General features: G+C 36.0%; 1 non-coding gene across 1 annotated transcript; it reads left to right on the top strand.

Moving 5' to 3' along the window:
- Nucleotides 1-3,272: 3,272 nt before the first annotated feature.
- LOC124527351 (U6 spliceosomal RNA) lies at nucleotides 3,273-3,379 on the top strand. Its single transcript, XR_006965815.1, has one exon. It is a non-coding gene; the product is annotated as a U6 spliceosomal RNA (small nuclear RNA).
- Nucleotides 3,380-17,924: the final 14,545 nt, after the last annotated feature.

Genomic DNA, 17,924 nt, shown 5'->3' with positions numbered 1-17,924 from the left:
CAATGTGGGGCTCAAACACATGAACTGTGAGATCATGACCCAATCTGCAACCAAGAGCTGAACACTTAACCAACTGAGCCACCCAGATGTCCTCATAGTTTTTTTTAGTAAGTGGTGTTGGAAAAACTGGACATCCATATGGAAAAGAATTAAATTAGACTACTAAATTAGACCACTATCTTACACCACACACACACACACACACACACACACACACACACACCCCTCAAAACAGACTAAAAAGTTGAATGTTAAGACTAGAACCTAAAAAAAGTCTAAAACAAACAATAAACAAAACAAAAAACATAAGCACTAAGCTCCTGGACATTGTTCTTGGTTATCTATCTATCTATCTATCTATCTATCTATCTATCTATCTATCTTACTCTAAAGGCAATGATAACAAAAGCAAAAATAAGTGGGTCAACATCCAACCAAAAAGCTTCTGCACAGTGAAGGAAACTTCAACAAAGTAAAAAGGCAACCTACTAAATGGGTAAAAATATTTGTAAATAATATATCCTATAAGAAGTTAATATTCAAAATACAGAAAGAACTCCCACAACTCATTAGGAAAAAACAAGAAGTCTGATTAAAAAATGGGCAGAGGATAGGGGCGCCTGGGTGGCTCAGTCGGTTAAGCGGCTGACTTCGGTTCAGGTCATGATCTCGCGGTCCGTGAGTTCGAGCCCCACGTCAGGCTCTGTGCTGACAGCTCGGAGCCTGGAGCCTGTTTCAGATTCTGTGTCTCCCTCTCTCTCTGACCCTCCCCCACTCATGCTCTGTCTCTCTCTGTCTCAAACATAAATAAACGTTTAAAAAAAATGGGCAGAGGATCTAACAGACATTTCCCAAAGAAGACATATAGATGGCCAAAAAGCACATGAAAAGATGCCCAACATCATTAATCACTAGGAAAATGCAAACCCAAACCACAATAATATATCACTTCATGCCTTTCAGAATGGCTATTATCAAAAGGACAAGAAATTACAAGTGTTGGGTAGGATGTGGAGAAAAGAGTACCCTCATGCAGTGTTGGTGGGAATGTAAATTGGTACAGTCACTGTGGAAAACAGTATGATGTCCTCAAAATAATTAAAATTAGAACTACCATGTGATTCAGCATATCCACTTGCATCTATCTGAAGAAAACAAAAACACTAATTTGAAAACATTTATACCCCTTTATTCATTGTAGCATTATTTATAATACCCAAGATATTGAAACAACCTAAGAGTCTAGTGACGGATGACTGGATAAAGAAGACATGGTGTATATACACAATGGAATATTAGCCATAAAAAAGAATGGAATCTTGCCATTTGCAACAACATGGATGAGCCTTGAGGGCATTATGATAAGTAAAATAAGTCAGAGAAAAACAAATATTATATGATTTCATTTACATGTGGAATCTAAAAAACAAAACATATAAACAAACCAGACAAAACTAAACCTAACTCATAAATACAGAGAATATACTGGTGTTGCTACAGGGAAATGGGATGGGGTTGGGCAAAGTGGGTAAAGGGGATCAAGAGGTACATGCTTCCAGTATAAAATAAATAAGTGATGGGGATGAAACATACAGCATGAAGACTATCTTCCATTATATTGTGTTGCAAATTTTAAAGTTGCTAAATAAACCTTAAAAAGTTCTCATCACAAGAAAATAATTTTGTAATCTGTATGCTTATGAATGGTAACTAGACTTATTGTGGTGATGCTTTCACAATATATACAAGTGTATCATGTGGTACACCTAAAAATAATATACTCTATATCAATTATACTTTGGTAAAAATCAATGTAAAATTCATTAAAAGAAATAATTTTGACCACATAGTTGTGGGGACATTTCTGGGTTTTCTATTTTGTTCCACTTATCAATGTGTCTGTTTTTTTGTGCCAGTACCATACTGTCTTGGTGACTACAGCTTTGTAATATAACCTGAAGTCCAGAATAGTAATGCCTTCAACTTTTTTTTTTCAAGATTTCTTTGGCTATTCAGGGTCTTTTGTGGCTCTATGCAAATTTTAGCACTGTTTATTCTAGCTCTGTGGAGAATGTTGGTGATATTTTGATAGGGATTGCATTAAATGTATAGATTGCTTTGGGTAGTGTAGCCATTTATTTTCTTTAAATGTTTGTTTATTCTGAGAGGGAGAGAGCATGATTGTGGGAGGGGCAGAGAGAGAGAGAGAGAGAGAGGGAAGGAGAGGGAGAGGGAGAGGGAAGGAGGGAGGGAGGGAGGGAGAAAAAGGAAGAGGAAGAGGAGGAGGAAGAGGAAGAGGAAGAGGGAAAGTATGCCAAGCAGGCTTCGTGCTTTTAGCAACAGAGCCTGATGTAGGTCTCAGTCCCATGAACTGTGAGATCATGACTGATCAAAAGTCCATGCTTAACTGACTGAGCCACCCAGGTGCCCCAGGTAGTATAGACATTTTAACAGTATTTGTTCTTCCAATCCACGAGCATGAAATATTTTTCCATTTCTTTGTGTAATCTTCAATTTCTCTCTTAAGTGTTCTGTACTTTTCAGGGTACAGATCTTTTATCTCTTTGGTTAGGTTTATTCCTAGGTATCTTATGGTTTTTGGTACAATAGTAAATAGGATCAATTGCTTTATTTCTCTTTCTGCTGCTTTACTACTGCTGCATAGAAATGCAACAGAAGATATTTGAATATGACATATCTGATTAGAGTTAGTATCCAAAATCTACAAAGAACTTACCAAACTCAACACCCAAAAAATAAATAATACAGTTAATAAATGGGCAGAGACGTGCCTGGGTGGCTCAGTCGTTTGAGTGTTCAACTCTTGACTTCTGCTCAGGTGATGATCTCATGGCTCATGAGATAGAGCCCTGCATCAGGGTCTGTGCTGACAGCACAGAGCTTGCTTGAGCTTCTTTATCTCCCTCTATGTCTCTGCCCCTACTCCCCCCCTCTCAAAATAATAAATAAACAAACTTAAAAAAAAGAAATGGTCAGAAGACATTAATAGAAATTTTCCAATGAAGACTTATAGATGACAAACAAACACATGAAAAGGTACCAATATCACTCATCATCAGGGAAATACAAGTCAAAACCACAATAAGATATGACCTCACACCTGTCAGAATGGCTGAAATTAACAACACAGGAGACAACAGATGTTGGCAAGGATGCAGAGAAAGGGGAAACTCTCACACTGTCCATGGGAATGCCAACTGGTGCAGCCACTCTGGAAAAGAGTATGGAAATACCTTAAAAAGTTAAAAATAGTGCTTGCTTTGGTAGCACATATACTAAAATTGGAATGATATAGAGAAGATTAGCCTGGCCATTGCACAAGGATGACACTCAAATTCATGAAGCATTCTATATGATTAGGAAGATAATAAAACCTGGTAATTCCCACCCCGCCCTCCCAAAAAAAAAAAAAAAAAAAAAAAACGTTACAAATAGATCTACCCTATGACCCAGCAACTTTACCACTAGAGTATTTACTCAAAGGATACAAAAATACTGATTAGAAGGGGAACATACACCCAGATATTTATAGCAGCATTATCAACAATAGCCAAACTGTGTAAAGAGCCCAAATGTCTATCGACTGATGAATGAATAAAGAAGACATGGTATATATAAATAATGGAATATTACTCAACCATCAAAAAGAATGAAATCTTGCCATTTGCAACAACATGAATGGAGCTAGAGTATATTATGCTAAGTGAGAAAAGTCAGAGAAAGACAAATATCATGTGATTTTGCTCATATGTGAAAGTAAGAAACAAAACAGGTGAACATAGGGGAAAGGGCAAAAAAGAGAAGGGGACAAACCATAAGGGATTCTTAATTATAGAGAACACACTGAAGGTTGCTGGACATGAGGTGAGTGGAGGGATTGGCTGAATGGGTGATAGGTATTAACGGGGGCACTTGTATGGATGATCACTGGGCATTATATGTAAGTGATGAATCACTAAATTCTAATCCTGAAACTAATATTATGCTATATGTTAACTAACTAGAATTTAAATAAAACATTTAAAAATAATTTTATAGATACCATGTCAAAAAATAGGTTAAGACGTGTTTTAAAACACTCATAATTTAGATTTCTTGGGTAAAGAACAAGAGAGTAGCTAAATAGAGATCTATGTACAATATCAATCTGCAGATCCTAAGTGTCTTGTTTGGCTTGTAATTATATTCAAGCCTCAGGGGAAGATCAGCTTCTGGCAAGAGTGCAAACAGAATGTTTTTTCCTAATTACAAGTGTCCCAAAGTCTCATTTCCTGCTCCTTTTCCCCTTATATCCCCTCTTTATAGTCTAGCTTTTAATAAACAGATCCCTTCTACTAAATGCCTTCTCAATATCCCCTTTTCTGTTCCTACATCTGTAGGGCAATTTCCTACCCACCATCTCTCAGGTAACTGCTTTCTCTAAAATAAGATCAAATAAACCTAGTATCCTAGACTGACTCTAATATTAAATGTTCTTACCTTGTGTTCTTCTTTGAGGGGAGAGCTGGAATAAAGGCTTCGGGCACTGCCATTTCTAGGCTAGATTTCTTACTACTCCAAATGCCAGAGGGACAATTACTTATATTTTCAGTGCAGAATTTGATATATCTAGTCATAAGAAATCTTTACTAAATATGTATGCAGACAATAAATTTTCTGCCCTTATTAAAGTAAAGGATAAAAGTGAGAACTATTTTTAATCAAGCAATATTATGTATTACATGGATTCCATTTATAGTCTGGTTTTTGTTATTCTACTGGAAAGGAAAACACAATCTATGCATAGTGATGCTTAAATGACATTAAATAGTAATTTCTGTCACCAATTACCTTACTGAGTAAAATCCACAAATTATTTTTAAATATCAGAACAAGAGTGTATTCATGGTTATATGCATAAGATATACTGTTATTTTAATTTCAAAATTATAATTTATCTTACAACAGGCTAAGAAAAATACTGTAAAAACAATTCCATTTCATCAAATAAGACTTTTAATACACTACTAGAAATGTATGCTTTTATATGTATTTTGTGTATACATATATATATATATTCTTTTATGTGTATTTTGCTTCATGAAATCATATTCAATAAACTTCTGCAAGAGTAGGGAGAACAGTGTATTTTTCCTAAAATTTGAAAAAAAAAATTGTGAAGAGAGGACGCTTCACAAGAGTTATTTCATAACATTATATGCCACCCTGCTGAGGAAGATTCATGTTAAGCCAAATTCATTTTGTCTCCCCATGAATGCATATGGAGCTATTCTTTGAAACATCTAGGGAAACAGAAAAAATTCTACTGACGCTGAAGATATAATTTCTAAAAAAAGGTAGAAAGAAAAATACAAAATTCTTAATATTTAACTTGCATTTTTGCAACTTAAATGTATATATTGTAGAGTGTTCATATTTATAGGGTATGGAGTCTGCAGGAATCTACTCAAGTACCTAAGAGTGTAAAAACCGTAAAATAAAAAGAACTGATAGACTAGCTAGTTAGTATGACGACAACAAGACAATTTTAGATTCCAAAGTGTGTATTTTAAAAATTAAACCCTATACAGTGAAACTGGAGTAGCAATATTATTACATTTCTCGATATGTTGCTTAATTAAAATGTTCAGCTCATTTATCTTTTATGAATTATTTTATTATTTTTTCAGCACAATTGCCATTATCAAGGCATAGCTGTATAGGCCTGATACCAAAGCAAGTTATAATTTCATCAGCACCCATGGCTAGAAATTAAAATTTGCTAAGAAAAGTCATGCATTAATTTGTCTGATTATAAACAAATGACATAAAAATAGTAACATTATCTATGAGTCCAATTAAAAAGCATTACCAGCCAATCTATTTTTCCTACTGATCGCAAAAATTTCCTAATAAGAAGGAAAGAAAGTTAAAGTTACTGCACAACAGAGTTGTACAAAGGGAATTTCCGACAGCAACCAGAAGTTGCATTCGATTTAGTGTGCTGCAAAATTAGTTCTAGGGTTTTGACATATGATATAAATTTATCTCATATTGAGACTGTGGGGACTCAGTATTGCTTGCTGCATGCTATTCTAAGAGGCTTTTAGTATTATTTTGGTCTCCTGAAATTTGTTCTTACCTTCCCACTGAGTTTGAGAGAAATAGCTGGAGTGATCCTGATTGAAGGCAATACTCCCCACATTTGCCAGGTTCATGTTGAAGTTTTAAAGTTTTCTGTGATAAAGTGAGATGCTTCCTGGTATTTGTCAATTACACTTTGAAAAGCTTTTGGTTCTGACCTGTAGGTTGTAAATTTACTATTGATGGATCAGAAGAGGAATGTTTTAAAACTTGGAGGTGTTTAAAGATTTAGTTGGGGCTGAAAAGAGCCTTAAAACTCTCACATTGCCAGGAAAAGAGGTCCAAGAAACTCTAACAGCAGGCACATGGCTTGAAAAGAAGATTGTATCTTCAGTAATTACTGAACCCTGTTGCCACCTGTTCATGAAGCAGTTCCCAGCTCCCTATGTCAAAATGAATTGCTTCCTCTGCTCTGCCTCAATAGCACTTTGGGCATTCTCAATATCTCTCTTATTTATGTTACACTTAGTTGAATACACTTTTTTTCCCCAACAGATGACAAGTTTCTTGATTGTAGATAACTTTTTATTCATCTCTGTAAATTTTGCATATAGATTAATAACTGCTACTTAGGAGATATCATTGAAAATTGTCTGAACTAAAATGAATCCCAGAAGGCACTGTGCACAGGGTAAAGAAAATAAAAGAAGAAACTGAAATTAAAAACTAACAAAACGTATAAATCACACACACTCACGCATACACACACACACACACACACACACACACACACACACACACACCATAAAAGAGTTAAGTCAAATACAAGAGAATCGGAATTCCCACAAAAGTAGAGTAATGGAAGAGCTTCCTAAAATTATAAAATATGAATGTTCACAATTTTTAAAAACGATTGGTGAAGTAATAGAAATCACAGAGGAGATACTTCTCCAAAAAGACCGCCCCCTGCCCCCTGCCAAAAAAAAAAAAAAATTAGAAAAAAGAGAGCATAGTTAGGTAAATTAAGTATTAATGGATAGGATAAACAGCAAATTAAGCACAGTGGAAAAAGAAAAATCAGAATCTCATCTTCAGGTAATGATGAACTAGCAAATTTAAATAAAATCTGCTACTGAAATAAATAGGAAAAAAACTACATGCACACGCACACATTCCCATGCACACACACACATGCACCCCCCCCCCCACGTATATTTCAATTCTTCTTGCAGGTATTGCTTAGGCAAAGTCAGGGAGACAACCTAATGGAACAGCTTCGCCTTGAGTACGGGAGATAATTTTTCCCTTGGGTTATCTCATGACCCCAGCTAAGAGTTTCAGAAAATTAGTTGTTTCAACAGCCTTTTCCTTTGGTGGTTTAAAAAATGGAGTTAAGAGTATGCCAACAAGGTGAGAAGGCAGACTGATTCTGGTAGAAACCGTTGGTTTTAAGTTGGCAGTTCAAGATGAGGGAAAATGTGACTTGGAAATACATCCTTGACATTTGGGAGCTCTAAACTGTCTTTAAGTTATCACAAACACTGGAACTGGATGGAGATGATCCATTGGAATAATTAATGCTTCTAATCTTGCTCTTGCCCTGAACTAACAGCAAGAGTACATGGTCTCTGGAAAAAGTAGACGTAACTTTAGTCATCAATTTATACATAAAAGGATTCATTAAAAAAATCCCTAGAACACAGAAAAAATAATGAAGACTTAAAGTTATAAGAAAGCTATAAACTCCAAATAACCAGTAACTATTATAAATACTGATCATCCAAGTGCATCATTTACAGGAGTAAAGATTATTAGGGTTAAATTTTAGCAACACACAGATTTTAAGAAAAAAATATTAAAACACAATAAATTTAAAAGAACAGGGAGAAAAATATTTACTATGCAAACAATTCATCAAGGGAAGCTAGTACAGGTTTATTAACATCAATTAAGGTAAGCCTTGGGGCAAAAAGCATTAAAGGAATAAGAGACAAGATAGTAAAATGTTAAATTTATCAAAAAGATAAAAATTCTTAATTTGTATGCAAGTAATGGTATGGCCTCAAATATAAAGCATAAACTGACAGAAAATAATAAAAAAATAGATAAATCTGTAATCACAGGGGAACATTTTAACACACCTGTCTTAAAATCTAATAGAAAGCAAACAAATTATTAATAAGAATATTGAAGGTATTAAACAAGGTGATTAAAAATATTGGCATAATTGATGTTATATGTCCAAATTCCAAAATACACATTCATGTCAACACCACACTTAATGTTTAAAAAATTAAGTTCATCAGGGTATAAATCAAGATGTGACAAATGACAGGAGACTGAATTTATATAGACCTGCTGTAATCAATGGAAAATAAGCTAGAAACTGTAACAATAAGATAACTGGAAAATACCCATATGTTTGGAAATAAATTTATAAACCAAAGGTCAAAGAAAAATATCAGAGGAAATTAGAAAATATTTGAACAGAATGACACTGGAAATGCTAAATATCAATAATAATTATAGAGACAGCTGTATTAAATATAGAGAGGTAATATTACACGATGAAATAGATAATCCAAAATACAGACCAGGTATATACTGGCATTTGGATTACAACAAAAATGCCACTGTAAAGTGGTGGGGAAAGAGTCATCTTTTCAATAACTAGTACTAGATAAATTGGACATCCACATGGAACTAATGAAACTTTCACACTCCTGCCTCTTGTCTACACACAATGGATAGTTCAAAGTAGAATTAAGAATGAAATATCAAGGAAAAAACAAAAATGTCTTAAACATGATATAGGATAATATTTTTAAAAACTTGCTATAGAGAAAAATCTTGTAAAACATAGAAATCATTAAACCTAAATAAAAATTTAGAATGTGTTAAATATCTCTATTTGTTAATAATACTCAGTATATGAATTTGAAAGAGAAGCCACAGACTGAAATTACTTACAATATATAACAAAGCAGTCCTTTGTTATATATTGTAAATAAATATAAAATTCCTACAAATCAATAGAAGTAAGGCATTTAGCTCATTAAAAAATGGGCAAAAAAAAAAAAAATGAATTGGTACTTCAATGCTTGAAATTAGCTACTAAAGAGAATGTGTATACTAACCCTAGAAGTACATCTGAATCATTCTGGGTTTGAGCAGACTCCATATGAGTAATATGGACTAAGGATTTATTATTGGAAGCAAACCTTCCTCAAGTGTGGGAGCTGGGGGTCAACAGTCTAGGTAAGGCTTTTGGTTTGAGGGTGGGCTCCTGATGTCAGAGGGCTGGTAGTGAAGAAGGAAAGATGGGGATGAACTGGGAAGAACAAAGAAAAAATAGAAATTCCAAAGAAGTTATGAGGACAAACTGAAAAATTCATGAGGACAAACTGAAGCACAGAATGGCAAGCTGGAACTCTATCCTGCCACTAACCATCCCGTCTCAATGATAGGCAGGACATCCAGCATGTGCTGGTGCCCTTTACCTCAGAGCTGCATGTGTACCTGGCTTAGAATTCAGACACCCTGAAGCTGGCGACCATCGGCAGCAGCGCCTGGCTTGGCACTGAAATAGCTACTGCTTACCTTTTTCCTTTTAATTTCACACATATTTAATTGCCTTCTATTCATTCCACAGGGATGGGAGATGGCTAAAACTGACACTCAACACTGGACAGCGGAGGTTGACAGGAGTTTTAGCAGACCCATATACCTGTAGTCTGGGGAAGGAGGACACTGTGGCAGGCAGGTTGACACGAGGTTGCATTTGGAAACAGTACAACCAGGGACTGTGGAGGCAGCTTTTGGAGTGTCAAAGTGGTGAGGTGCCCCCTAGTTTCCACAGGAGGACTTGATCCTCTTGTATGAATAACACACATGGTAGCAGGGAACTGAAACCCACCATTCAGGGATAAGACCTGCTTCCTGTCTCCTTGGAAAGGAGGGAAGTATGGCTAGGAGACCTTAACTGAGTGAACAGAATAGGAAGGGGAACCTGCACTCAAGCCATGGTATGCCAATGATCACCCAGTTGAAATATCTAATGTGACCCCAGTGAAAATCCAAACAGGAACTTCAAAGATTTAAATTTATTGTATGACTTTTTTTTTTGAGAACGCCTCCTTTTTAAAAAAATTTATTTAAATCCAAGTTGGTCAACATGCAGTGTAGTACTGGTTTCAGGAGTAGAACCCAGTGATTCCTCACTTGCATCCAATACCCAGTGCTCATCCCAACAAGTGCCCTCCTTAATGCCTATTTAGCCCATCTCCCCACCCACTTCCCCTCCAGCAATCCTCAGTTTCCTCTCTGTTAAGAGTCTCTTTTGATTTGCCTCCCTCTCTGCTTTTATCTTATTTTTTCCTTCCCCTCCCCCATGATTATCTGTTGTGTTTCTTAAATCCCACATATGAGTGAAATCATCTGATATTTGTCCTTCTCTGAAGTATTTGCTTAGAATGTTATATAAGACTTAACGAGAGAAAGGGGGACTTTGCCGCTGCTTCTCCATTTAACAGCTCAATCTGGCCTATTCTTTAACATAAGAAGACTGAATTGCATTTCATGGCAGATCACTACAACCTTTACGTGTGAACTCATCCAGTAAGTCCCCCATTATCTAAGAGCCAGAATTATTCAAATTGCTGATTCTAGGGGCGCCTGGGTGGCTCAGTTGGTTGAGCGTCCGACTTTAGCTCAGGTCATGATCTCGCAGTCCGTAAGTTCGAGCCCCACGTCGGGCTCTGGGCTGTTGGCTCAGAGCCTGGAGCCTGCTTGCGATTCTGTGTCTCCCTCTCTCTCTGCCCCTCCCCCGTTCATGCTCTGTCTCTGTCTCAAAAATAAATAAACGTAAAAAAAAAATTAAAACAAATTGCTGATTCTATTCAATCACCAAATATTTTGCTATCTATGGATTTGATCAATATGTTTATTCAGTGCCTATTTCAAAAGTCTCTCAGCTTTAACTTGCCTTCTCTTCTGAAGAGACACAACATGCCTTTACCAGGCTACCTCAGCAGCCTTTCCACTGAGCACAATCTTTGCAGTCACGATCGTAAGTGCATCCACCTACCTCCAGCATCATGAGAATGACATGACACATATGAAAGCCCCAATGCAAGACCTCGTCGGGACACTCCTTATTCTTGCTGGAGCTCCTGACAGTGACCAAAACACACATTTAACTTCTTAGAATGTACAATGCTGGGCCCTTGAATAAGGCATTTAATGAAAATTCCATCTTCCCCATAGGCTTGGTCAGATGGTTTATTTCACAGTCATAATGGCTTCGTTACAAAGTGGGAAATGAACAACCTGCTGGGTGTCACTATCACCACAGGCATTAGGGTAAATTAATGCCCCTTGGGTACACACACTACCCACACCAATAGCTCACAGATCCCTCAATTGTCTGTAATGGCCATAAAGGCCCTCTAAAATTCATTTGGATGACAACATCAACTGTGTGCACTCACTCTTCTGGTCTAGTACCTAGTTTGCTCTCTAGGGAGGAACGTTTCCAACTCCCTAAAGTCTGAGTTATCCCCAAGATTTAAATTGATGGCAAGACATCCATTACAGAAACTGGTCTGGATCACCCATCAGCAGAACCAAGCGGCATTCAGAGATCTTGGAACGCAGGAGGTTTATTTTACACCAGTAGGTTCAGAGAAGATCATTCTCCAGAGATCTGAGCCCACAGCATCAACAGAGGGGACAATTTATAGTCTATTACTTCCGCAATGCTCATTAGTAGTAATTTGGCGCCTGAGGCAAGCGGGGTGGGAAGAAGGACCCAGAAGGGAAGTCTTCAGGTAGGTACTGAAATTCCCTTATCAGTCCTTCGGCCATCATATAACACATTGTTCCCTATCATCCCCTGCTTTGATGCCCCTTTAAACAGACCTAGGCTGTATTCGAGGGGATCATCTTCATTTATTACAGGCTGGTTCTTTTTCTGAGTTCCCTGACTTTGCTTGTGACAATTCCTGACTGGTTTACAAAGTACCAGCATTATTTTCCAAGGAAGAGGAAGATGCCCCCTTTCTCAGCAGTGAGGAGGTCAAGGGCCCATCTGTTCTAGAGGGAAACTGCTGCCAGGGAACTTATTTGGCTCTGTAAGGACACTAGGGAGTCAGCCACTCGTTAGTCCCACAGAAGAGCCTATGTCTCCCATGCCAGTCCCTATCCCCATGGCTATTCCTGCCCCAGGCGGCCTGGTAGTAACACCGCTCATTTAGCCTAAAGCTGAAGGTTATTCTAAGCACCAACTTGTATCCTGAAAATTATTTAATTTCTTTTTCCTGAAGCTAGAGGCATATACATCATTGTAAACACTTTCCCAAAATGGCATTGGCAACCTCCTTACTGGCAGGCAAACCAGCAGACCGAAAGAGGTTACAACACATTTACGCTTTTACACCCCCCAAATTCTTCCATTGAAAGTGCCCTGCTCTCGCAAATGGGGCCCAGATTAGAGGCAACCAATACCAACAAAACATTCTATCTATAAAGACAGTCTATTTATTTTATCAGACTGGCGATTCCTCAAGCATAGGAATGGCTTGTAGACCAGCCAGCTTCTGGGGTGTGGCTGGAGCAGGGCTGAAGATCCTAAGAATGTAGGATTCTCATATTCCTTAGTTGACCACCTTACTGATTTTCAAGATATATTATTGTATCATTTCTATGATATGCTTCCCTTCTTTTGGTGAGGTAGAAGGAGCAACCGTGCAATGTTTTTTGTTTGTTTTTGACCATACTATATGCATTTCAAGAAGAAAATTTACTCATTACCACTAGCAGTAAAATAAAAGCCAAAGTTCTTTCATAAACCTTAGTACCATCGTATGTGTCTGTCACGAACATTTTACCAGCGATGTCAACAAGTCCTATTATTAAGAGAAAATCTTGTTTAGAAAACTCGAGTTCCATTATGGAACACTTAAAATTCTTAGATATTAAAATTCTACTCTCTAAGCTAAGAAATTATATTTAGAACTTATATATAAATGTATCAGTTTACGTTTGTATGTATGTAATGAATTTCTACAGGAAGACAGGAAAGAAATACAATGGAAAATATTGTTCCTTTTTTTTTTTCATGCTCACTTTTGTTTGTGATTTTACTTACAAGGAAGGGAACAGACTTATAGTCCCCAGATAAATCTTTTCTAAAGGAAAATAGAAGTAGATACATTATAATGGAGGCAAAACGTTAGTCACAGGGGTTCTTTAATATATTGCCCCCAGCCTTGTCAAAAAGTATAAACAGGAACAGAGAGCACATTTCTCCTTTGGCTCTTCTAAGCATTCTGAAGTTCTTCAAGTCAACTACCTTCTGAAGTAAAAAGGTAGTGATAACGCTCTTTATTTCTATAGTTGGTAAAGATAATAAATAAATGCACAAACGAATGAACACACTGCTGAAAACAGAAAATAACATTTTACTTGCTCGTTTGCTTTTAACTCTTTAAAAAAAAATTATTACAACCTCTGAACTTGTAAAGCATAGGGATTAGGTTTTAATAAGGACCGTAATGAGGCATATGTCCCTGTTTACTTTTGTTCTCTTAAATGTTGTCTTTGAGGTTTGAGTGGAGATCTTATAACGTGATAATAATCAAAACTTCAAAAGCATCAAATGGTAACAATGTTTCAATAAAACTTCAGAAGCCTTGAGCACTAAATGATAAATTCTAAATGACATGACAAATCCTTCAAACAGGCCATGTCTTTAAAATGTATTATCATTCTTGATCAGTAAAAATAAACAATTTTCAGGGGGAAATTGATCAAATTAATGCCATATTATTGTATAGTATGTGAAATCTAATATATTATAAAACAATTGTTTTACTGCATATGAGGAAAGAGTAATGATTGGGCCAATGAACATCTCTAAAACTGATTAGGTACATTTATCACTTTAATTTTAGGCAAAACATTCATATTTGATGTTATCCACCTAAACGAGGAGTGGGCAAATCAGGCCCACCTTTTTATAACTAAGGCTATATTGAAACACAGCCAAGTCCATTCATTGGCATATTGTCCATGGCTGCCTTTGCATTATAAAGCAGAGTTCTGTAGTCATGACGACACCAGATGGCTTGCAAAGCCAAATATTTTACTCTCTTGACCTATACAGAGCAAGTTTGCTGACACCTAAACTAGAACATTAAGTTCAATCACACATATTTGGTAAGCATTATTTAAATATCTTCTATACTTTCATTTATATAGTTTGATCTAACATTAGTGAATCACCATCCCTATTCCTAATATCCTATTGACGTTATAGTCAAGGAATACTAGAGGGATTTTGGACTGGAATCAAGACATGTTTCATTTTATTAAACCATAATATAAATTATGGTATTCCAAAAATATATTGGTTAATAATCTTAGATAAATTTTAATCGGGTGTTCTCAAAAGGGAAAATAGGGATTAACTGATTGATCTCACGCAGTATGGAACAGCATCTCTTTCTTCATATTTCCAGATTGATTCAATATCCTATTATGTATAAATTTAAAAAATTTTTAATTTAAAAATTGATATTGATGAAAAAGAGAAGTATATTAAAGCAAGTTTGGAATGGGAATTGCAAAAACACCAGGACCTTGAACTTGTATTACTGCAGTGTAGATAAAGAGACAGAGGAGGGAAAGTCAGAGGATCTTACATTCTGTAGTGTTTTCTTGGGCAACGCCAATTTTGAAGCAATTGTATCTTGAAAAGATGTTGGAGGAACTTGTTGGCATATGTCTGACATATGTTATAAGTGTAGACCTCCGTTAACCCAAGTTACACATGGTATTAAAGCACCATTATGATTTATATCTTTTGTTTGTTTGTTCAAACTCTGGTAATAAGGGAAGAAAACATTTTCAGTTGTCAAATTGTATGCAACCAATTGCATGCTGTCATTCACTTTAATTCCTGAGGTATGATAGGTACTAAATCTACATCAATTCCTATGATTTTATTATAATAATTAAAATTACAGCCAGCAAGATAATGGGATCATTATTCCAGGAAGAGAATATATTGTAACAGAGTCAGAGTAATTAACTAATAAATATTTAAAGTGCATTTTAAAGAGAATTTTTTTAATTGTATGGTTATATAAATTTCGGAATTTGTGTGAAAAGAATTTAAAACTCATTTAATTAATCGGCCATAATTCAGATAGTCTAAATAATGTTTTGTTCAAGAAAACACACAAATTCAGGCATGAAAATAGGAAGGCACAGTTTTGACATACTATCAAACACAAGAAAGTAGGAGGAAACCAAGTGGAGCTTAGTAGCATTGTGCAGAGGATTAAAAATGCCTGACAACACATAAGGATGTTTTAGAACTATAAATAAAATGTGTTGATAAGTAGGAGAGCCCAAGACCCTCTTAAGCACTGCATCTGTTATTTTTCTCATGCTAACATAGCTGGTGAAAACCAGTAGTAAATGATATCTCTCCTTTCTGTAAAAATCACTCCATGGAATGAAACAAAGGAACACAACCATGGGAGCTGGTGAATTTCTTTTTCTAGGTACCCCTAGTGTCCACGTGAGTGGAGGTAGCTCCTCCCACCCTCCCACTCTTGTGCTGACAAAGAGGATTTCATAACCAGTGACTGCAGGACAGTAATACCCAAATGTTTACATACATTATTGATTAGTTCCCACTTTGAAAGCTAAGATAAGCCTACCCTAAATTTTTAAAAACATGCTATACACAGATATTTTAAAGCACATTCACAACAACTGCCAAAGCCATTTCCAAAGAAGGCTCCAAAAAGATAATTCAAGCAGGAACGACAGAATGGGCAAACATTGCATATCTCATCCAAAGTGACTCTTCTGAAGATAAACACATACTGAGATGGATAGGCCTGCTGTGTTTGCTACAAAATCAGTCTCATTAGCCAATATATATGAATATATTTTCACACCTCATATACTTCTGAATCCAAATCATAAGACTATCTGCTTCAATTAATGAAAGGCAGATTACAAAGGGAAAGAGGAGCACCTAGAGAATTATACTAGAACAACAAAGCTATTAGTAACACTCAGCACAGAAGCACTGGAGTGTTTTAAGTAAAAAGCACTGTTTACTTTTCTAGTCCATGTTCTAAAGGCAAAATGAAACCTTTAGGTACATTTGCATACATTAATACCAGAAGGAGTGTTAGGAAATATTAAAACCAGTATCTAATCATCATCTGTTTTGATTGTCTCTCCAATGATTTCAAAAAGCATGTGTTAAGTGTACTAGGAAAACTATTTGTAAAGAAAATAAATAGACTTCGGCCAATGAGCTATTCTCTGAAATGAGGTCATCTGACCCTATCTCAGTTAATTATATTGTTTGACATGCCAACTAATAAGAGTCCTTCCATCTTTTTAAAATATATCTTGAGTATGTTTCCATCTGCTAAAGCTTCTATCTGGTTCACTTCTTCTTTCTAGACTAGATATTAAGACTATCAACACTTTATTTTTCCCTAGTCTCCTATTCACTGATATGCACAGTGCTCCAAAAAACATGCTTCATTTACCAGGAGAAAGAACCCTGCAGTGTATCTCAAGCCTGAAGGAATTGATATACAGCACTTCATTTGGAGGCCCAGTTAATGGAAATGATTCTGGGGCACACTGGTTTCTTATAGGTATTTCATTGCTGAAAAAAGCAGTTTAAGTCTCAATAGTACATCTAAAAGAAAACCAAAGCCATTTCAAGTGGTAAAATAAGAACTAAAAGAGTGATCAAAAACACTTAAGGTATATATATATGTATGTATATGTATGTATACACACACACACACACACACACACACATACACACATGTATGTGTATGTTTGTGTGTAGTTGAAAAAACTAAATTAGCAAAGGCTAATTGATTTCTCTATTTTCTAAAATTATGTAGACATCTAGTCATTCATTAGTGACCAGTTATCTATCCTATCAGAGGTCAAATTTAAAACTGGAGAAACTAAGTCAGAAAAGGATTTAATTTTCATTCCAATAACTTTTCAAAAGTAAATATTGTTCAGATTGGAGTCCACAGGGGACTCTGGGCATTTAAGGTGTTACATTGTTAGATAAATGACACAAATTACAGAAAGTAATTACTGCAACTTTACTGAAGAAATATTTCCTTAATTGGAAGTGACTTTCCTGAGCAAAATTTTTAAAAACATGATATTGTTATAATTTTACTGTCGAATCTTTCACCTAGCATCTGATATATTATGTCCGCCCATGTCTTCAACTGATCCTGCAGCTGTGCATTCAGACAAAGGGTGATGAGGACATTGGAGAAAGAGAGCTAACAAAACTACCCTTTTAAATCCATTTTCTCTTCTGACTGTGGCTAACCAGGAATACTTTCTAGAGCAAATGAGCAGCTTTTGGCAAACTGGAACCACATACCCTAGGGGACCACTGCAGTATGAGACCAATGATCAATGATTACATTCCTGACCCTTAAAGGTGCCGAAAAACAGGTTTTCAGCTCCATGCTGATTTTCCAGTAATAATTGAGTAATACCTTATCCATCTCCTAAATTACTGAATTAGCCTAGCTATCAAGACAATTTACTTAACCACATTCCAAAAATAGAACTATCTCAAATATTCAAACTAAAAATGTTTAAAATATAACTTATAATCCATTACCTCACCGGCCATCTCTTTTTCCAGTGCCTGCTATTTCTTAATTTTTTAAGGGCACAATATTGTCAACTATAGGCACAATGTTGTACAGATCTCTAGAACTTACTCATCTTGTGTAACTGAAACTTTATTCCCAGTGAAC

The sequence above is a fragment of the Lynx rufus genome, unplaced genomic scaffold (genome assembly GCF_022079265.1).
Source record: "Lynx rufus isolate CCGP_SWC_20201006 ecotype Redwood Valley unplaced genomic scaffold, mLynRuf1.p SCAF_5, whole genome shotgun sequence".
Taxonomy (NCBI): Eukaryota; Metazoa; Chordata; class Mammalia; order Carnivora; family Felidae; genus Lynx; species Lynx rufus.
Note: the sequence above shows the minus strand (reverse complement) of the source record. Positions and strands in the feature narration are given on the sequence as shown.